Below are 23,933 nucleotides of genomic sequence, written 5' to 3'. Positions count from 1 at the left end.
AGAGATCAAACTACAGAAACAGTCCAGAGGAGAAGAGTTTCAAGATCAAATTGGAGATCTTGAACCGGATCTCCGCCCCGGGGAACGTAGGACACAAGCTGGGAACGTCTGGGACTCTGCTGGAATGCAAGTACGAAATGTTTTTCTGGATTTAGGGGACTTTCCTCAATAGGATTTCCCTTCCCAGCCGGGACCCTTGCCCCACAGACAAGAAAAGGAATGAGCTGATCCCAGAGCGTAGTGCTACGGAGTGACGAAGAGAGAGTTCCCTCTGTATGACCCAGATTAAACACAGATGTGAAGTAAGACAAGTAGCCCCTCGACTGGGCATTTATTTAATTTCTGCAAATCAAAGTAAAGTTTCTTTAGAACACCCACATTGTGTCCTGCCTTTTTCTACAGTTATAACATCACCAAACGGGACAGTGACACACCTCAGGGAGGATTCCCATTCACCGCCTGCGCCTAAAAGGTTAAGCCTTTCCCCCACAGAAAGAATCCACTCCTTGGGACTTGTAAAAATTGGGGAAGTGGCAAAAGGAGATAGCCCCAAGAGAAATTCTTCTGTGTGCCCTTGGACTGCCATAAAAAAACAAAAAAAGGGTTACATATATAAAATAATAATAATAATAACAACAAATGTATCACATTACTTAAATTGCAAATATATGCAAGATTATGCAAATTTGCCACATCCTTGCTTCAGAATTTGCTTGCTCTTGCCGCAGAAACCTTGAAAAATGTGCCTAAGGAAACTGAGGGGCTCCACTCATATCCCACTGTCCCTTCCATAAATTTGAGTAGTCTAAATCCCTGCATCTTTTCCTTCCACTAGCACAAAGATAATTAGCCAAAAACATGTTTACTGTTTCCTGGCTCCTGAGCATCTCCACGTCTAGCCACGCATTCGTGACACTTTCTGCTGGGCACAGCACAGGTGCTGGTAAGACGGATAATTGTGCTGTAAGAGGCCCGGCGGCTCTGCTGGTTCAGAAGGAAGTGACTGCGTATGTCAAAACAAGCCTGCGACTTGGGGAAAAAAAGAACTGACAGTAATTACTAGAGGGTGCTGGGCGTAGCGGTAAACACAAGTTAAAGTCTTATCTGAACCATTAACAATTTCATTCTCAACTGCCTTTCCACTGTTTTCATTGAGGCTAGGCCAGCCAACTTACAAGGAGAACAACATTTTGTTCCTTTTCATTCGTTTCAAATAAAACAGACGGCTGCCGTTGCCACCCAAAAGTCTTCCCCAGTACCCTCTTATTGAAAAATGTTTCCGCGGAGCTGGAGCGCTCCCCAGTCATTCCTGTTCCCACAGCTGCTGCTGCTGCTGTTGCAAATGGCGCTGGCCGATTTGAGGCTAGCACCGCTGAAAATGTTTGCCAGGCAGATCTTAGAAACAGGCCCAGGCAAGTGCCATTTTGCGTGTCAAAAACTTGCAGTGGTGCTGGCCTCAGTCTGCCCATGCCAGGGGCAGCGGAACGTCTTTTTGGTTGGGAGGGGGGGGGTGGCCTAACCAAGTTCCACCCCTAGCTCTGCCCCAGCTCCACCCCCCCTGCCAAATTTGTTTACAGTTAATGCATTCTTTCTTATGTACATTCTTTGCATAAATCATAGATTAGAATTATTCATTCCTTGACCTACTAATACTTGATGCTAGAAAACCACTATAGTCTTCTTTTCTGCCTGCAGGCAGGGATGGCCTGCCCCTGAGAAAAAGCTGGATGGGCTAAGACCTGGGTAGCCCACCCTATTCTGATACCTATGCAGTGTTGCCAACTGCTACTTGAAGAAAGTCACTAGATCCACTGTGAAAACTCTCCAGATTGGGTAAAAAGTAGCTAAAACCATGTTGTTGCGTCGGCATAGCTGGTGATCCTAAAATTGGTGGGGAAAGAGGGGTAGCTGACACTCACACATGCTCTCTTGCTGTCTCAGAAGCTGACACACACATACTCACATTCTCTCAGTCTCACACACACTTTCTAAGACATGCTTGGACCCTGACACACACCCTCATGCTCTCTCAGACACAGACACACACAATTTCTCAGACACTGTGACATACACACACACAATGCTTCTACTGCTGCTCATGTGCTCACTTAAAGGTGAATGTTAAAGGCTCAGCACATGCATCAGTTGGGGGATGCGTGAATAAGTTGGGCTTGTGTGCGCCGAGCGGATTTTAAAAGCCACCTGGCAACACGCGTAAATGCCACAGAGTGCCGGGCGTGATCTGGGCGGGGAATGGGCGTTTTGGGGTGTGAATCTGAGATGTGTGCATAAATACTTACATGATCCAGTGGTCACCGAGGCCCCTGCCGCATAACTTTACTTCTGTTATGGATGATATTTAAGTTAAAAATTAAAGAAAAATAGGAAGATCTGCGGGGCTTTAAGGGTCAAGGATAACTGGGGGGGTGGGGGGGTGATGGCTATTAAACTAGGAGGGTTTGGAGGACCTCGCTCTTAACTGGATGAACTGGGCCAAACTGGTAAAACTGGGAACAGCATTGGCGTGCACCCCTTTTAAAATCCTCTGATTCACGTGCTAGAAATGGCAAAACTTAAAACATGCCCATTTAAAATCTGGTGCACGTGTGCGCGCAGCCAGGCTATTTTATAACACGCGAGCACGTCCCTGGGTGCGGGCTGATGCATGTGCACCTGCGTGCTGGTTTGAAAGTTACCATCCACATGAATATCCCCTTCTCTGGACTTGCTAAGGGCACTACAGTATCATCATGCTAAGCTCCTGCCCTTGTTGCCAGCCTGCAGCAGCCACCTTTACGCTCCCTCCTCAGGCACCCACTGACTCCATTTGCTCTGTCAATGGCCAACAGCGCTGCCCTTCTCTGAGATCAGCTCACACAGAGGCCTGACTTTCGGGGCAGAGAACTTCCCCTGACTCCCAGCTGCACAGCAGCAAAAAAAAAAAAAAAAATTACTTATGACAAAACATAACCCTCACCTTGTCTTCTGTTCTTCTGCTGTAGGGCTCTCATAAGGTGATAATAAAGTTGCTGCTGATCCTGATATTTATTTTATTTTATTTTTTTATGATTGTGATTTGTTCTCCTTCCAGCAGAGAGAGCTCATCTGTGATGACATCAGATTTCCAGGGTGGGGGTTGGAGAGGGGAAAGACTGAACTAGCAGAGTCTGTTCTGAGGAGGGAGGGGGCAGGACCAGCAAGCAAGGCACTCTAGCCAGATGTCTCACTCTCTGCACTCTCCTGCAGCACTCTAGCCAAAGGAGGTCTCACTCTCTTGTACTCTCCTGCAGAACTCTAGCCAGAAAAGGTCTCACTCTCTGCACTCTCCTGCAGAACTCTAGCCAGAAAAGGTCTCACTCTCTGCACTCTCCTGTAGCACTCTAGCGAAAGGAGGTGCACTCTCTTGCACTTTTCAACTTACCATGTATTCAATATAGATGCATGTATTTTTCCTTGAAAAATAAATAAATCATCTATTCAGGACTAATTCAAACCATTAGCATCACAAAAGACATTCCAATAATTTTATTTCTAATGGTGGTGTTGCAAGCGAGACAGATGCTTGAGAGCATGAGCCCCTGTGCCGCGATACGATCTGCACAACCCCGGGGCTGGCTGTGGTCACGCTGCTGGTTGGCGAGCACATCTGGGCACAGGCTGTTTGGAACGGGAATACTCTTGTCTTGGGACTAGGAACACACTTGTCTTGGAACAAGAATGCTTGGATGTTGAGCACGCACCAGGTAGAGATACCTGGCAATGTAATGCTGGTCTCTGGGGTAGCCCTCTGACCACTTGAAAACCCTTTCGGACTGATGCTTGGAAGCGGTTTGAGCATGAGGACAGACGGAGGCTAAGGACTCTAGACAATAAGTGATAAAGGCTTGAACATGACTCTGAAGATGGAACAAGGTGAAGACTCAAGACTAGGAACTAGGCAAAGACACTGGAGACGTGGAAAAAGACAAAGGCACTGAAGATCTGGAAACATGATGAAGCTCTGGGGGAGCCCTGGTCCGCAGTGCACCCTGCACAGCCTATGGGCTGGCTGTGGACCTCGCTGATGGCAGTGCAGACTCTTCACTTGGAACTTAACAAGGACTTGTCATCAGGCTTGGAACATGATGAAGGCTCTGAGGAGGTCCATCACCGCTGTGCGCCCTACACAACCCATGGGCTGGTTGCGGACCATGACAATAGCGGTGCAGGCACTAGACTCAGGAACAAGGCAGAAGCTGGAACAAGTCTCAGGAACTTGGAACTCAGACTCAGGAACCAGGGATGGACTTCTGAAGGCTTGAACCAGCAAACGAAGACCCTGAAGACTCTGGACAGGATGAAAACTTGGAACCAGGAACAAGACAAGGACTTGGATTCAAGAACAAGGCAAAGATTTGGATTCAGGAACAAAACGAAGAGACCAGGACATCACAGGAACCAGGAACAGGGAACATGGAGGATCTTGAAAGCGCTAGTAGACCTTTGCAAAGTAACAAGGAACTGACTGAAGGACCCTTTTACAGGAAGGACTTTAACAGAAGGGTCTGTGGGGCTTTTCCGTGGATCCCTTTAAATACTAAGCAGAGGTGTGCACCTAAGAGAATGCTAGGGCAGGAGCAGAATGGAAGTTAGCAGCCCTCAGGCTGTGAAGAACCGGCAGGAGCAATGGCGTGGCTGCAGTTGGCAGCGTTCCTGAGTTGCGAAGAAGATGAGAGCAGTGGTGGCTCACAGCTGCACAGAAGACAGGCCGCAGCAGCAAAGCTCAGCCGCGTCAGGCGGGGTCTGGAGTTGGCGGCGTTTCCAGGCCACGCAGGAGTAGAAGCTGTGGCAGCAGCACTAGGGGTAAGTGAGTCGCTAGAGGGCCTGTCCCGCAGTTAATTGGGAAAACGCAGTACTGGCTGACAACACGCATTGTTGTTTTTTTGCAGATTTAACAAACAGGCCCCAGTTGAGGGATATGGCTATATAAGGAATGCTTTCATAAACCTTAGAGGCCATTATTGTCTCAGAAATGATATGAAATCAGGACAGAAAGAGGAATCTTAATACATTTCATTTTACCTTTCAGCTGAATTAAAGAAAAGTTACTGTTTTGCTAATAGTTTTAACTTAAATGTTAGGAAAGGCTTTGATAACTGGGGATAGTGACGTTTAGAAATAACAGAAACGAATGTGCAAAAAACCGAGCAAATGATAAAATGAATAAATAAAATAGCTCTCAGTCAAGGGCATGGCTGTCTTATGACAGGAGAGCTTGCCTGAATAATAACTTCATTGGCTTTCTGCAGCTCGGCGGGTGCACAGTTCGAGGGCTTCTTCACCGTTGAGGTTTAGAAATTGAAAGGGCTGGTTATGGATGATGAATAATCCACCTCTTTATTTTCGCCGCAGGGCAAGCAAAGTTCTGGCACAGACTCCTGCCTGCTCTTCCATGAGTGGCGTTTAGGTTATTACATTTGAAAGGGGTCTCTCCGCTCACTTCTCGGGGCTTTATTTAAAGTTTAACGTAAGACTCGTATCCTGTTTGTCTTGGTTTGCTCTTTGAGGTGTGGGCTGAGCACGTCTGAAACCAATTTGCAGGATATCATCATTAGGTTCCACTTGCATGAGGTGGAGGAAAGTAAAATCCATCCCATAATTCTAGAAAGAGATGGAGGAAAAGGGAAGACTCAGAGGTGTGCACTTTTTTCCCCATTTCATTTTGTTTTTCGTTTCTTTTTTTTTGGGGGGGGGGGACCCCACTGTTTTCATTTTATTTTTATTTAAAAAAAAATTATTAAAATGAGAAATGAAAAGCAAAAAAAATGTCTAATCGATGTTACTGCTGCTGCAAAACCCTCTGCACCTTCCCACAAGCCCATTCTCACCGGATTTATTTATTTGTTTGTTTTTTTTGCACATCATTTTATTAAGGCTTTTATATACCGACTTTCTTGATACAAATCAAATCAATTCGGTTTACAATGAACTAAGCAGAATATACAATTAACCAATCAACAAGAGATACGGAGCATACAGTTACATTATAACAAGGAAGCCTTAACTTGGAGTAGGAAAATAAAGAGGGGGTGAACGGAGCAATAAATATATAAAGTGAAATAAAATAGAATCATATCAACCAATTCAAACACAAGCCACAATAAAACAAAACCAACAAAAAGAAAAGGCAAACAAAACAGCCTGAAGCACAAACCCATCAAACCCCCCCGAGCCTTCTTCCTTCACAGGGCCGGAGCGATCCCTCCTCGCTCCTGACCTGCCGGGGTTCCACTTGCAAATGGCGCCGGCAGCCTGAGGTCACTGCCATTATCCTCTGTGCAAGAAAAAGATAGACCGAGTAGGTGATACCCCCCCCCCCAAAGTCATGCCAGGGTATCGGTGCTTCTCCTCACAGGTTTGTGCGTGCCATTGGGTGTGGAGTAGGGAGGTTCGTTTTCAATTACAGTAAAGGCGAATCCATTTCCCAGTGAGATGAAGTGGAAAAGGTTCTTCCATCCAAAATAGGGGCAAAACTTTTCGCAAGTCAGTTGCTTAGTATTAACCCCCATCATTCTTGCATAAGCTTGGTTCATGTGTTCCTCATCAGACAGAAGTTTTGGTTAACTCTCGCCCCACCCAGTCTCTGTCCTCTCATGGCCTATATTTTATAAGGAGCAGGAAAATAGGTTGGATGTAATTCAGGCTGCAGCGCAACTCACTTCTCTGCTATAGATTTATGGACAATTCTATCAATTACACTGCTCTGCCCATGCTGAAACTCGACGGCGGTCGGCTCTTTGGGAATGCCTTTTGGATTATTTAGAATTCCTGCACTCCGAAATTTTAGATCTCAGTATGTTCTCATGAAATCAAGTTTAAAACGGCATTGCCTTTATGCCAAATTATCTTCAGCCCTTTAACTTAATTGCTGTCCTCTGAAAGGAATTTTGCATTCAATTATTTTTTCAGCTGTAGGTTAAGTATAGACTTCCATTTGCGGAAAGTAAAATTAAAGCCAGGAAAGACACTGCAATTTATCTTTCAGAAACCCTCTTCGTAGTTTTGCAGTGCTTGAACCTCGTTATTAAATGCAAACAAAAGGGCTCTACTGGACAAGGATCTAATTGTGCATTGCTGAATACAGGTAGTAAAGTGTTGTACATTTCTGAATATCTGTGACTTCAAAGGTCTTTAAATACCAGCGGATAAAAGAAACAGTTCCAGATCTCTGAGACTTAAGTAGATTATAGAAACTTTAGATTGAAAATTAGTGTTCACAGTGCTAAAACTGGATAATTGACTCAAATATCCAACATATCCAGGAAAAACCGAGGAATGTCAACATCTTAGAGAAGATCGAAGATGCCCGTTGTATGTTAGGATGCATTTTCTAGGAGTTCCTTTTCATCCACTTAAAAATGTATGCTGTTATTTTGGATTTGAATTTGTGGCTTTGGCTTGTGCTGTCTGCTGTGTGCAAGTCCAAATATAAAGCATACCCTTTCCAATTGGTGTTGACAAAGGTGTTTTCTGATGCACTTTGCATAAGTGAATTGGAAGTCCATGGCAGAAACTGGGGTATGGTGATTCCGCTTGCTGTTGAGTGATGCCATATTAGTTGGGGACATGCTGCAGATCAGGATTCATACATCCAGTGCAGTGGAAGAGGGAATCTTGGCTCACTCTGAGGAAGGGTGGCCATTTACTGCCACGTCCCACGTACAAGTGTAAATTCTCAAGAGGTCGAAGGGTAGTTTGCCTTGGCTTCTTCATGTGATGCCAAACTGCTTGCATGATTCTAGTTCACTGCTCTTCTTAGGTGGGTTCTATCAATGTTTGGTCTGTAGTCTTTTTTTTTATAGGGGCAGTGACATGCCTTATTGTGGGACTTGACTGGTGAAGCTATTAGGTGAGTCAAGAGATAGGGTAAGCCGAATAGGCCAGAGACTAAAGCCCATCTGTTTGCCAGGACGCTAAGCCACAACTGAGAGTCTGGGTCCGTAGATGAATGCGTGTTTTGTTTGGGATCTATCAAGGGAAGGAATGTCCTGCCCCAGTGATTTGCTGCTGATATTTTACCTTGTTCAAGGAATATGGTATATACACGTAACAACATAAGATAACATAACTTATAACGGAAAAACTCAACTAGAGATTTTAATTTTCACCCTAGCTCAACTTCTGAAGAATCTTTTATAAAATTTTTAAAGAATTTTTTTTTTTTTAAATGAGGAAAAGGCTTCAGACATCTCAAAGGTAAGAAATTTGCCTTGAGAATTCGAAAACTTGAATCATCAGTCAAAATATCCTAACTTGATTCAGTTCAACCAAAATTTCTTATTATTTTCAAAACTTATTTTAAAAATTGCAGCTTGAGCAATCAAATTCAATCCAACATGGCCAACATTTCACATTATGGCTGCCTTAGGGAATTATTTTGGTGCACCTCAAATAAAGAATATTTTATTAATTCAAAATAGCATTTTGTAAAGAAAACATTTAGTGAAAAAAAAACTTTGAACACAACCAGTACTGTACTAAGGGGGGGGGGGGGGGGTGCAGGGCTGCGGTCCGTGGGTGACAGCCGGGAAGTCGGCGGCCGTGAGTGGAGCCCATCCCGCTCATACTGGAAGAGGAGGGAGGCCTCCGGGCTGTGAGCGGTGGGAGCACTGGGTGGCTGCCTGAGTGCCACAGGTCTGGAGCCAGCAACAGCATAGCCTTCCCGCTCCCCTCCCCGGCCCGGAAGTGGAAGCGATGGGTCCGCACGGGCGGGAAGAAGGAAAGGTCATGCAGTCGCAGCCCGAAGCAGCAGGAAGAGCAATAGCGCTGACCCACCCTCCCCACTGCAGATGCAGGGAGTAGAGCTGCACCAGCCCCCCCGTGCCGCCTCACGAAAAATGAAGAGTCCCTGTCTGTCACGGGGGGCTGAAGGAGGAAACTGCTGCTATGGAGATAGATTTTCATGCAGTGAAGGTAGTGCATGCAAATCCAGCTCACCGATATGCAGGCTGGATATCCTGAAAACCCAGCTAAAAGGACTAGGTTGAGGAGCCCTGCTTTACAGTAATGGGTAGGACGTGACGGGAGAGAAGGCAAAAGAAGATGAAAAGAGAAATGGATGCTGATGTGGTATTTTGATAAGTGAAGGGAAATGGCTTTTAGCAGTGTCTCCCAACCCTAACCAGGATATCTATGGTGAATATGCATGAGGTAGATTTGCTTACGCTGGAGATTCAGGGACTGCAAAGCTATCTCATGCATATTCCTTGACAGATAACCCGAAAATCCGACTGGTTAGATGTGCCGCCAGGACAGGGTTGGGTTGCACTTTCTTGAACTTGCAATGTCAGTAACCTGTGTTTCAGCACTCTGCAGGGCAGACCTGTGATTGTCACAAACACTGTTTAAGATTACCCCTCTGCAGGTCCCTTGATTTTCTCAAGGGTGTTTGATCCTTAAGCAAAATGTTTGGCCAAACAATGATGATATAAATCTCGTGATGATTAAACAAGGGAAGATTACAAGGTAGCATTGAGACAATATAGAACACTGTTTTGTATGATTGAAAAACTAAGTTTTAAATGTCCCTGGACGACTTCTGAGAACAATTTTGGATTACGAGGAAACTGCTTGATAAACCAGGGCTCACTAGGTCATTTTATGAATTGGTTCCAGTAATATTGAACAACGTTTTTGTTAACAAAATGAGGAAGGTGGTCCACCTGCACTGAGCGGCAGTTACTACCCTTAACAGAATCATGGGAGTGACCTGCACTGAGCGGCAGTTACTACCCTTAGCAGAATCATGGGAGTGACCTGCACTGAGTGGCAGTTACTACCCTTAGCAGAATCATGGGGATAACCTGCACTGAGTGGCAGTTATTACCCTTAACAGAATCATGGGAGTGACCTGCACTGAGCGGCAGTTACTACCCTTAACAGAATCATGGGGATAACCTGCATTGAGTGGCAGTTATTACCCTTATCAGAATCATGGGGATAACCTGCACTGAGCGGCAGTTATTACCCTTATCAGAAACATGGGGGTGACCTGCACTGAGCGGCAGTTATTACCCTTATCAGAAACATGGGGCTGACCTGCACTGAGCGGCAGTTATTACCCTTAACAGAATCATGGGAGTGACCTGCACTGAGCGGCAGTTACTACCCTTAACAGAATCATGGGGATAACCTGCATTGAGTGGCAGTTATTACCCTTAACAGAATCATGGGAGTGACCTGCACTGAGCGGCAGTTACTACCCTTAACAGAATCATGGGGATAACCTGCATTGAGTGGCAGTTACTACCCTTAGCAGAATCATGGGGGTGACCTGCACTGAGCGGCAGTTATTACCCTTATCAGAAACATGGGGCTGACCTGCACTGAGCGGCAGTTATTACCCTTAACAGAATCATGGGAGTGACCTGCACTGAGCGGCAGTTACTACCCTTAACAGAATCATGGGGATAACCTGCATTGAGTGGCAGTTATTACCCTTATCAGAATCATGGGGATAACCTGCACTGAGCGGCAGTTATTACCCTTATCAGAAACATGGGGGTGACCTGCACTGAGCGGCAGTTATTACCCTTAACAGAATCATGGGGGTGACCTGCACGGAGTGACAGTTACTACCCTTAAGAGAAACATGGGGGTAACCTGCACGGAGCAGCAGTTACTACCCTTAAGAGAAACATGGGGGTAACATGCTTAGTCACCATATACTATTAGATACATCAGTATCAATTGGGATGGGAGGCGTGTTCCATGCTGATTTCACTTTTTTCTATTTGATTGAACTCAACAGGTCAGATTGGGAGATCGCTGTTCCCCTCTGAAACCAATTACATCAGGTGCCCTCCCGGGATCATCCTGGTTGATCATATTGTTCAGTCCTGATCTGTATCCTTTGGGGAAACATATTGTTTCCTATGAGATAGGGCAATGATATTCAGCTTTATCTACCAATGGGCTCCTCTCGTCTTACTGCCATAGCTTCCCTATCTAGGTGTAGTCAGGTGATTGAGAGTTGGATGATCCATAGCAAGTTAGCTCTTTAACCTTCAGAAACTGAAGGGCTTCAGGACCCCATTCCATTAAAACCCAGGGCACCTGCAGATTAAAGATCAAGGATACCCATTTCTTTTTGAAGTTCAGGCCCTTGAAATCATTCTTGACTCCAGTCTTACTTTTAAATCTCACATTAAGGCAGTGTTAAAATTGGTTTTCTATAACTTATGTCTAGTAAGGCTTCTTAAATATATTCTGCGTGAAGCTGGCTTTTGCTCTGGGGTACAAGCCGTGGTTTTCAGTTCTTTGGGCTATTGTAATTCCATCTCTGTGGGTCTCCCTAAGGGAGAGCTGGAGGTTTCGTAACCGTTTCAAAATTCTGCAGCACAATTGATAACTGATTGTGATAGAAGGGACCTCATCACCCCTAGGTTGGCCAAGCTTCAGAGGCTTACTTGTTGCCTTCCAAGCAAAATTTAAAAACCTTGTTTTAACTTACAAAACCCTTAGCAAATATGGTCCCAAATACTTGCAAGAACTTTTACAGTTTTACTGTACATCTGAAACCCTCTGCTCCACAGAGAAATGGTTTTTGGCTGTCCCATTTATAAGGCCCAAGGAACTGTGCCTTATCAGTCGCTAGCTCTACGCTGTGCTGTGCTCTTCCTTTGAGAATTAGACCTCTTATCCCTTAGGAAGAAAGTAAAAATTCTCTTATTTATCTGAGCATTTGCAGGTGACACTTGACTCATCCTCAGAGGAGCAGTGCTATTTTTTTAGATGTTGCTCAGTCTAACCATAGTGTATTTAACGTCTATCTTCTACATTTGTTTATTATATGTCGCGTGTCTTAATGTGTCCTGTCTTTTAAGTTATGTTCCTTTCAATGGCTTTATGTTTTCTCTTTGTAACCCGCTTTGAACAATCTGTTGCATAAGGCAGAATAGAAGTCTTTTAAATTAAAAAAGCTGTGGCACTGAATGACTATAGGAGCAGCTGTAATTAGTGGCGTAAAGCGCTGATGCTTAAAAACCTGAAAGAGAAGCAGCCTCTTGTGTAATTACCTCCAGATTACAGAGGCAGAGCTAAAATTGGATAATGACACCTTGTAAGGATGTAAAATGTAGCCCTATAGGATTGCCATATCTCATACGGTAGGAAGTATTTCATTGCATCCAGATGCACAGTTTGCTTTCAAGTTCAATAGGGTTCCCATTGTACTTAGCCAGGCAAGCAGCAGGAATAAACTGCCGTTCTGTGAAGCCCGAATCCCTCGGATGATTTAACGTGCACAGTGGGTTCTGCCTTTTTAGCATCTGTTTTTTTTCCTCTTGGCACGAGGAAAGGTCATTTTCCAGGCAGAAGAAGGGTGGAGCTGCCGCACTGGGACATCTGGAGAGCAAACAAAGTGCCATCTTCCTCTAGAAGGAAGAGCATCCATGGGGCTGCTCCATCTCATTGCACCTGCTCCGCTGACAGTTTCAGGGCTGGGATTAGGCCGAGAGCAGAAGCAGATGGACAGAAGCCTCTTACTGCAGCCGGGGGAGGCACCGCACCCTATGCGCTCTGTCTGCTAATTTCACTCTTTGCTGCCCAAATTATTTGCGGGTAATTTGCCACCTCTCTAATTGCCTGTGGCGAGAGACAGCGATTTACTGAGATGGGAGCTGGTTTCCCTGCTGAGCTGTAGAAAACTAAAGCCTGCAATAGACACAGCGACAATATTGCGTTATCCCTGGATATGCAGTGCTAATTCTAAGGGTAATAAGGTAGAATATTGCATGTAAAATAAGCGGGCATGCCACGCTATGGTATGCTAATACTGTATGTGGACTTGTTGGGTTACACAGATCAGGGGAAGGGGAGGCAAAGCAGATGTTGGGAAGGGAAGGCAGCATAAACTTTTATTTCCCTTGTTAGGGCTGCTACAAACAAGCTAAGGGCAAACGGGCTACCGGGCTAGGAAGTTCTGAGGATCCTGTAAGCTCCAATTTTGTGCCCTGGAGGCTCTTTTGCAGGATTGCAAACATAAAATGTGACCATCTAACAGGGGTGGGCAACTCTGGTCCTCGAGGAGCACAAACCGGTCAGGCTTTTAGGGTATCCGAAATGAATATGCAGGGGAGAGTTCTGCATGCACACTTCCTCAGTTGTAGCCAAACCTATCTCGTGCATATTCATTAGGAATATCCTGAAAATCTGATGGATTGCCCACTTCTGCCGCATATCATAGGTTTTACTGTTATGTATCAAACAGGCTTGATAGTATGGTCACATTCTTCCACGAAGATAAGAAAGAAGAGCAATGGGCAGCCTACGGAATTATTAGGAAAGGTAATATTTTGGGATGTGATAAAGTCTGTCGTTTTTTCTGGCCATTGTCATTATTTTGAAATGGTAAACTGTACTGTTAAGGAGATGCTGTAGGCTGGACCATCAGCTCTGTGCCATATCTTCTGGAAACTTGAGTTCAAATCCCAGGCCTGGTTTCTGTTTTTTTTTGAGTTGGCTGGGACTGTAGAGGCAGCATTCACCGCCCTGATGGACCTTGCCATTAGGTGTACACCTGTGACACCTAATGGCAAGATTTAGGTAGCCGCCACGCAGGGCAACTTCTATACAGCTCTGGGTTCTTCAGTAATTTGGCCTATCAGCCACGGAGGACTTCCTTGTAAGATGCATAAGCCATTCTGTGGCTGTGTGTCAACTGGAACTGGGATGCTAAGTGACAGAAGTCCGCACAGCTGTATGTTCCAGCTGTCTGACTTTTATTGTCCATCCATCCCTTTTGGAGCATTACAGTTCACAGGCAGTAATGAGATTTCAATCACAGCCTTTTTAAACAAAACAATTGAACTGTATACAGAACCAGAAAGAGGAACACCACATGAGCTGAAAGGGGACAAAGCCCAGCTCGTCCCTTACCCTCTGTCCTGCGCAGGATTGATGCCTGAATGCTGTTGCTGGTGTCTGTTCTCCGTCCCCTCTGAGTGACATTTCACATCCCAAAATTTGTTGATGGCCCAGGTGGGTTACTGTTGAAGAGGTAAATCAAAGGGGCCTAGACCCTTTGGGAGCAACCAGGAACACAGGCAGGATAACAAGTCAGTCGGGATGTTGATAATATTTAGATTTTTGGGAAGGATTGTATTGTTGTTTGATCTTAGTTATGTGATGCAGTTTAAATTATTCCCTAGTGAGGGATGGGATAAAACGATGTTAGGATTGTTTAAACATACAGTGCTGCAGATGTCTAATAGGGCTTTAGAAATAACTAGTAGTAGATTTATATGATTATATGTTTGCTGTATTTTTATTTTGATTTATATTGTAAACTGATTTGAATCATTTTTTAGAAAAAGATGGTCTAGAAATACAAATGCTATGTCATGTTCCATTGTTAAGAGAGAACTCCATGGTTAGCTGTGATGGAACCTATTTACTTTACAGGATCTGGTTTCAAATCAAACCACTTTTTTTCCAAATGGAAGATCTCTTCATGCTACTCACAGTTCCGCGGCACTATTGTTTAGTGATCCTTCTGAAAGAAGACAGTGCACACCTTGATGTTCCACATATTCCTCCCAGGAACCGCTCAGCGAGGAAGCTAGATTATTTGCACCTCTTCTGAGCTGGCTTTTCTCCAACAGAACTCTCTGCAGAGCCTCTCACAGTCATGCTCGACACTCTTAAGTCACTAGAGCATGCCCAGATCCACCCAGGTTAGACCAGTACATGTCCCTGCACAGGTCTCACTGTCACATACCAAGAGGTGGGGTAACAAGCGTGACAGGTTCTGGAGGGCACTGTCTGGTCTCTGGCTGAGGATTTTTGTCTGTGCTGGATGTAAGGGGAAGATGGTTGAAAATATCCCCAAGTAGTTGCAAATGAGGGTTCATGGCACTGTAGACTTTTGAAGGCTTCAACTCAGCAAGAACCCTAAAGAGGCAGCTAGCAGGAAGACTTAAAGAGCAGGAGGAAAATGCTGGGTTCTCCATTCCCTGCAAAAACAAACGAGAAGATGCCAAAATGCATTCTTTCTTACAAGCTCGTAGAAAGAATGTCAGGAGTCTCCAAACTGGTACTAATGCTGAGGCTTTTGTGCCATGTGGCTTGTAATGAGAGAGCAAGTTGATTGACAGCATCATTATTTGTATCTGTCAAAGGCTGAAAAGGCTTAGGTGTACTAGATGGTAGGGAGCCTGGCATGGGGAGATGTGTTCACTTTCTTTAATGATAAAATCTAGCAGCTGCTTCCTGAAGAGTGGGCAAAAACGTCAGGCCCACTTTCCCAATGATCAAAGGACTGCACAACTAGGACTGATTGGGGAATGCTTGCCTGCTAGCCTGCATGCTGCTAGCAGGTGTCTGTGCATTCAAGGGATATAATGGAGTCAAAAAGAAAATACATATATGAGTACTCACACATACACACAGACACACACACACACACACACACACACACGCGCGTGCAAAAAAAAACCACCAGAATGACCCTGGTGACTTAGTGGCAGTGCTGGGTGCTTCCATGAGACAGATCTGCATTCGAGCAGCTACTTCTCCTGACAGAATGCATGCGGGTAACCTGCATGAAGCAGCAGTTTTTATTCCTAACAGAAGGCATGGGGTAACCTGCATGAAGCAGCAGTTTATATTCCTAACAGAAGGCATGGGGTAACCTCATGGAGCGGCAGCTACTACCTGTAACAGAGGGAAGGGGTGTAACCTGTACAGAGGTTACTACTCTTAACTTGCTGGCAGCCTGGATGGACCTCTTCAATCTTTTTCTGCTGACATTTACTGTGGTACTATGTTCACTGGGCTGGGGATGCTGGTCTGCTGGTGCCATTTTCAAGTGCAGCATCAGCAGGGCAGATGTGACTGGGGATTGCTCCTGCCCCGGAGAAGGACAAGGGGATCTGGGAGAGGGGTGATGTGGGAGGAAAGGGGAGATGACTGTGGAGGAGGATCGGGGAAGGACTAGGAAGGTGTAAGGGTTGGGGGGGGGGTTTGCAGTGACAGGGCTCAGCTTTATTTTTTTTAAAACAAAACTATGGCGAATGAATTAAAATGTCATTTGTACCATACGAAGATGTAGAAATAATAGGCATCTCAGAGACCTAGTAGAAGGAGGATAACCATTGAGCCATTGGGGTACTAATCATATCAAAATGATAGGTCAGGTATTTGTTATTAATTCCTTCTTATTTTCTTGGATAGTTTCTACTCTACATTTTATTTTTCCTATAAAGTATTTTCATAATTTTCTTTTTGTATTTGGAAAATAAAATACAAAACTGATAAGCCAGGTCAAGTTGCTGGAGGATGGTACTGTGTGTTAGGGATGACAAAAAGTCAAACAGGATAAAGTCCTGCAGGAGACAAAATGCAACATGGAATCTCTTTGGATATAAATTCCATGTATGAAGAGGAAGAGTATAGCAATGGGGGTAATCTACCTGTACCTGGCAAGGATGGAGAGACAGACAGTGAAATGCTAACAGGAATTATAAGAGCTAACAAATTAGACAATACAATAATAATGGGAGATTTCAATTACTCCAATATTGATAGGGTAAATGTTTCATCAGGGCATGCTAGGTAGCTAAAGTTTCTGGATACCATTAATGACTGCTTTTTGGAGCAGCTGGTTCTGGAACTGAGAAGAGGGGGACCACTCTAAATCTAATCCTCATTGTGACAAAGGATCTGGTGTGATAAGTAACAGAGGGGTGGGGGGCTGCTTGGCAATAGGATCATATAACATATTCCCTGAAGGCAGGATATCAAGGAAAACTACTGCAGTAGCACTTAACTTTAAGAAGGGAAACAATGATAAATGAGGAAATTAGTTAGAAAAAAAGATAGGTTTTAAAGACACCATCTTGAAAACCCAGACTAAATGCATTCTGTGTATAAAAAAAAGGTAGAAAGAAGACCAAATGACTATCAGCATGGTTACTTGGTGAGGTGAAAGCCAAAAGGGCATTTCTCAAAAACTGGAAGTTGGATCCAACAAAGAAAATAGGAAAAAGCGTAAACACTCACAAGTTATATGTAAATAATAAGGCAAGCCAAAAGAGAATGTGAAAAGAAGCTTGACAAAATAAAACTTTATCAAGTATATTCAAAGCAAGAAGCCTGTGAGGGAGTCAATTGGACCTCTAGATGTCCAAGGGGTAAAAGGGATACTCAGGAAAGGCCATAGAAGAAAAAAATTAAATTAATTCTTTGCTTTGGTCTTTACTGAAGACGGTGTTGAGAAGATACCTATGCCAGAAAAAGTTTTGTGGATGATGATTCAGAGAAACTATTGTTATGAACCCTCCTGTAGCAGTGCTACGGGAGGCTCCTTACCTCTTCCTGGAGGCCACTCCAAGCCAGGGTCTTGCCTGCAAACTGTCCAGGATTTCCTCCAGGGCCTGGGAGGCCTCAATGTCCTTGGGGCCTGCCGGAGGCTGCTTGTGTTTGCATGGACTTCCTGGTTTGAGCCACGCCCTTCTCTAGGGGCCGGCCCGCAGCACTTCTCCGTATTATAGGGCCAGTTAGGTGTGGGCCTGCCAAACTCCTCCCAGGGAGTCGCCAAACAACAAAAACCTGGTCTATGGAAAGGCAGCAATGCAAATATTATAACAGGCTCTAGAACACTAATATATCACCTAAGGGGAAACAGATCAAGCCGTACTACAAATCCCTACAAAGAGGCTACATGCTAACAGAAATACTGCACCTCAGTCACATACACAGAATACAGATTGACCCTTACCTAATACAGAATAAGGGACTACAAATTAGAAACAGAAACGAGCAGACAAAACTGAAATGGAAAGGCTGAGAAACCAGACTGAACAGTGGAATTCTGAACAAAAAGCACAATACAAATATATAATGCACATTCCCAAAGATAGCACATGCCAGTCACTAAAAAAGCAAAATAAAATGGGTTAAAGTTTTTTTTATTTTACCTTTGTTGTCTGATCTTATTTTTCTAACTGGCTGGTTCTAGCCTCTTTTTTCATGTTCCTCTTCTCATTCTTTTCCCAGTTCCATTTTTAGAGTCTATATTTCTTTCTGTTTCTTCTTCTTCCCTTTCTCCCTCAAAACACACACAGGCTCTCTCTCTCTCACACACACACACACACGCTCTCACTCATACACGCTGTCTCCATCTCACACATACACACACGCATACAGGCTCTTATTTTCACATGCTGTCTTTCTCTCACTCTCATATATGCTGTCTCCCTATTACATGTACACAGGCTCTCACTCACACTTGCTGTCTCCATCTCTCTCACACACACAGCTCTCATTCTCACATGCTGTCTTTCACACTCATGTATGTACAGGATGTCACCCTCACATGCTCACTGGCTCACACTCACAAGTATTCCCTTTAACTCACAATCAGGCCCAGCCTCCCCCTCGCCTATAGGCCTCCTCCTTGGACCTCCATGGGATGAGACCTGCCGCGGCCCTGCCGCTGGGTCTCCTCTTCTGTGCTGCCAAGGGATGGTATCCGTGGCAGCCCTGCTACAGGGCCGTTTCTTTGGACACCGTAGAGGGTTAATTGGTTGAACCATGGCCCACCCCATGGCCTCAGAGATGCTGACCAACCTCAGAATGGGGATGAATCCAAAGTGCCTCCTACTTCTTGCCCATGCGGGGTCAACGCACCTTCTACTTCCTGCCTGTGTGGCTCCTGCACTCATTTTCTGGGTCCTGCTTCTACAGGAAGTAGCACCCGGAGTTTTCGGATGTTGGCCCAGAGACGCGGCAAGGTTTACAGAATTCCAGAGTCTCCAAGCCAAATCCAGAGAGTTCCTGGGTATGCTTGTGACCTGCATGGGCCACTCTTGGAGACAGGATGATGGGCCTGATGGACCTTTGGTCTGATTTAGTTATGCCGTTTCTTTTTCCATGAAGAAGCAACTATCAATTATTTTAAGGGACTTTGCAGCACTTTTTCAGGAAATTTTCAGCTGTAGGCCTTCAACCTCCCCACCAAGATATTTTTTTTCTGGGACTCTTGGAGGAGCTGAACACAGGGAATAGAGCATCACATGGAGTAGGACAAGCTCTCCTGGCACAAATCATCCAAAAATGTGTGAATCTGATATCTCATTTGAAAAAAATTCAGGTGCGCTTTTGAAGTTTGTTGATGGATACATTTTAGCATTATTCATCCACAGGGACTTTTACTGGCTGCTGCAACACTATTTCAATGCGTTTAAAAAAAAACAAAAAAACAAAAAAAAAACCCTCACAGCTGCTTTAAGGACCCTGGAAGTCCTGTGTTATGCAAGAATATGGAATGAATGTTCTGCTGCCCAAAAGCTAAGCAAGGAATATTTTACTGCATCTCTACCACTGCTGCTACTACTAAGACTATTCATGTGCTGCCAGTGTGTACGATCCTTTTGTTGAGAAGTTCCTGCTCCAAAGAGCTTAAAGTCTCACATCTGAGCAGAAACCAGGTTACAGAGTGAGCAAGGAAGCGGGCATAATAAGGAAAACACTTGTTTTATGTGTTTCATGGAGAAGGATAGGAGATGTGTGCCCTTCACAGGTCAGAATATTGTGGTCCTATGGAAAGTGGGAACCTGTAAAGAGTAGAACCCAGGCAAAAGAAGGAAGCAGTGGGGTGTCTATCGAATTTCTACCTCTGACTATCGGACATAGCATCTAACAGCCCGTAAAGGCTCGCCATCATTTCTTTAAGTATCCACAGACTTGATAAGTAACTGCAGTCCCCAACCATGAGGCAGCAGATAATGTATGTGCAAACTTGCACCACATATGCTTCACTAGGGCTATGCTGCTGTTTGAAAATAGCATGAAAACGGCAGCGACATTTAATGTTTCATTTCAAGGGCTTTTTCTTCAAACAAAATGATAGGACAAAACTCCCATTTTGGTTTGGTTTGGTAGTGTGTGCTACATTGTTTCAGTGCACACATTAAAGCTACTGAGTGCAGACTAAGTCTGAAAATCAAAATGAAACAAAAAGAAAACCAAAAGTATGAAATGAAACGAAAAAGCAACATAAAACGAAAGATTTTGCCCTACACACTCCTGGCAATCACCACTTTTGTCGCATTCAATTTTATCTGGGATATTCTCATAGCCTGAAAAAAGGTTGTCCAACTAGTTACAGTCAAAAGTGCATCTGGCGAGTATCGCCATGTTTTCTTCTTCTCAGATCGTCACAAACCGCAATGTCTGTGTCTTTCTTTTTTAAATATTCATTAATCTTAAAAAGGTGTAAGCTCCATTCTCCATCCAAAGCTTTTTGGGGCAGGGGTTAACTGATTTTGTTAAAAAAAAAAAATATATATATATATATATATATATATATATCCAACTGGGGCTAAGAACAAAGTTATTTTGTTCCCAGTTAGCAATTTCAGGTCCTAGCATTGCTTTATGTGATGCATTGACAGTTTTAATTAAAAAATCCATCAGTTCTACTACTTGGTACAACAGATAGCACGAAGCCAAGGAATGGTATTCTAATGAGGTGTTTTTCTAACATGCAGAGACAGTCCTTGTATCCCAACATTGTCTCACATGTTTGGATCCTCAAGCAAATAGCTTGAGAGAATCGTGACAAGCATATTCAAGAAAAATCTGCCATTGCACCTGCTTAAAATGAGAGAGCTTTTAAGCAAATGCAGAATCTAGTGACAAATTCTTCCTTCACTAGTTTTGCACGCTGCCTGCTCTGCAGTAGGACTCTTATTTAAGTGATATTTCCAAGTACAAATGCTTACCTGATTGGCTGTTTGGGAGCAGATATTTCCCCGGGGAAGGTACAAGCATAGGGTTGAGTGCACAAGCGGCAGTACACTACAGAACAGGAACAGCTGGATTCACAGCTGCTTCTCCCAGTATATTACAATGAGAAATATGCAGGGTAGTATGTCATTTTTTTGTACACATTTGTATGATCTGAATGGACAAGGAGTCAGAACAATGGAAATACCAAAGCCTGGAACATCTTTTTGTTCCATGATTGCATCTTCAGGAACAATTTTTATTAAATGTGATTCATTTGTCAGATGTTCTCTGACAAATTACGTTACTGCTCTTTATATTTATGCAACTTGATATTTTGTTTTGGATTTAACTTTTTATTTTATTTTATCTTTTACTCTAACAGCTAATTTATTTAATTTTCCACTTTTATGTAGTTTTTAGCTGTTACTATTTGTAACAAAACCATGTATTTCTTGTGTGTTTTAACTTGTAAACCGTTGTGAAGGCATGTCTGATGTAACGGTGTAGAAATGCTAATAAACTAAACTAAACATTAAGATTTTAATACTTGTTTCTTTAGTTTTAAAGGCAGGGCTTTAATTTCCTTTGGATTTATATATATTATATTATATTATATTACAATAGGGAAAGCATTGGAAAAAGACAGTCTTGTCAATCTTCATTCAAACTTCATTAACTTCAGACTCGCTCTCTCTCTTGCTCTGTTTAATCAGTCTTGGTCTCTGGCTCTGCAATGTGAGAGACATTTAATTAGCAAAGAATGTTGTAAGAGAAATGCATGCATATCCCATTTTCCATAGACCTGGTGGTGCTGCTTGAAAAGTTGTACCTGTTATCTTGCCCCCTCCTTTCCCCACATGACACCTCCCCCACCGCCGGAGGTGGATTATTTAGCTGTTTGTTAGACTCTGAATTCTTTTTGAATGGGCATATCTTCTAAATTTCGTGATTTGGATCCCTTGCTCACAGGACTACAACTGGAAAGATTTGTCCCTTACTAATTAAATTCCCCTATCTGTTGAAAACAGGCTGTCAAGCCACCCTCACATTTGTCTATAAACAACCACCATTTTGTGTTTAAATATTCCTCTTGTTGCTATCATGCCAGGTACTTGTGGTTTGGCTTGGTCACTGCTGGAAACAGCATACTGTGCTTGAAGGTCCTTTGGTCTGACTCAGTATGGCAACTTCTTATGTTCTTAACTTAATAGTTCTCTCTCACCTGAATTTCCACTTAATGCTGAAATAGCCCATACTAGTATCATTAACTTTTACAACTCGTTTAAAATCTGACGGTCTTAAATATTTGTCCTGAGTGGCTGGTTATAGGTAGATTAGGTTCCATTGAAACAGAAGAGAAATTTCAGGCACGCAAACAGATGTACATTAATGGGAAGCTGGGGATTTCAGCAGTAAATTATATGCAAATATTCTCCCCTCTCCTATTCTAACGAACCCCCTTTACAGCAGAGTCATTACATAACTTCTGTTTTTAAAAAAAAACACACTAGGAGTTTTTAAAGCCCAGGAATGAGCTTGCCTGGCCTCACTTGTTGGATTTGTTCCCTCTTGGCCCAGTGGAGACTGGAATATGTAAACATTCTGCTTAGAAATTTCAGCTGCATACAGCAGTCCGTATTAAATCAAATCTCAAAAGCCCCCAACATTACAAGCTAGGAACATTCCATCTTGTTTCTTTGATTCTTGCTGCACTCTCTCCATGGTTGTTTATATTGATGGGTTGCATTAATAATGAGATACTCTCACTTTCCAGTGCTACTTGGAGAGGAGTAGTTAACCTTTAGAAATATAGGGAACAAGCTTCGTCTTTTTCTCCTAAAAATATTTTCCACTCGTGGATTCTGTGGCCCTAGCCAGCCTCCTTCTGCCATGCTTCTTGCTTGAGCTGTGGGCCTTCACTTCTTTTTATGACTTTCTCTAGGCCGCCTCTACGCCATACCTTCGTCTCCTTCTTTCCACCTGTCCTAACCACACTATTTATTTGTTTTATTGCTCCTTTAAATTTCTCCTCCATCTTCTCTGCAGCCTCGGCTACCTTCAACCTTTTTTCTAAGTTTGTTCCTGACCTTGCCACGTCTGGTCTTGTCATCAAAAGCAACTTGGAAGAGCAACCTTCATTGGAAAGAAATAAATAGATTTTTGTTTTAAAGTGTTGAAATTGTGACTGAAGTTTAAGACATCTCTGTGACTTGTCAATATATTGATTATATGTGCTGGAACTGGTTTGCAAAATTTGTATATTTTAGTTAAACAAGTGATCACGACCTTAAATGAAGTTTTAAAAAATAAGATGTAGAAATAAATATAAACAAATAAGTTGTAGATGATGGGTTTGTTTAAAAAAAAAAAAGGCAAAGTTGTGCATTTGGGGGAAATATTGCATTGAACAAGAAAGGACAAGCTCTTATTTTTGCAAATAAGTAAGAAGTTTACAATTAAATTGTTGTATAGTGTTTGCAGATAAGTCTCCAACAAGACTAGCTGTACTAACAAAAGGCCCCATTTTGAAAAGTTTTGCAAAACCCTTTTGGAAATAGATTCCAAGTAATATCTGTATATTGTCCGTGGCATTAGCATAACTCAGTGACTTGCCACAGGCATTTTGATTGAACATTTGGTTCTATGGTACCTACTAAGTGAGGAATTGGCCAATTGGCAAATTCCCTTTCAAATGTCTAGGATGGCCACTATCAAAATATACAAGAGTATTTCTGTCAGTTGCCTTACGATATATAGTTGTCAACAGTTGATTATAGGTTTTCTTAATAAGTGTCCAGAAAAAATATATGTGTCATACTAAAAGTCATCTGAAATCTTTAAATTTAGGTCTTTTGAATGTAATCACCCATGCAATTCTAGAAGTCTTCTTTCAGGCTCTAGAAAACCAGAATATCATCAAAATATCTCTTCCAAATTAAAACCTCTTCTACGCAGAAATCATCTTGGAGAAATATATTTTCAAAATTCCCTACATAGAGATTGGTCAGATGTGATGCCATAGTTGTACCTATCACTATCCCTTTTATATATTTATAAACATTGCCATAAAAGCAAAATAGTTTTATGATAAGGCAAATTCAGCTACCACATATATTAATGCAGTGGGAATATAGAGATTTCCCTATCTTTTTCTGTAACGT

Source organism: Rhinatrema bivittatum, chromosome 14 (assembly GCF_901001135.1).
Source record: "Rhinatrema bivittatum chromosome 14, aRhiBiv1.1, whole genome shotgun sequence".
Classification (NCBI taxonomy): Eukaryota; Metazoa; Chordata; class Amphibia; order Gymnophiona; family Rhinatrematidae; genus Rhinatrema; species Rhinatrema bivittatum.
The sequence above is the reverse complement of the archived record's forward strand: the minus strand, read 5'-3'. Positions refer to the sequence as shown.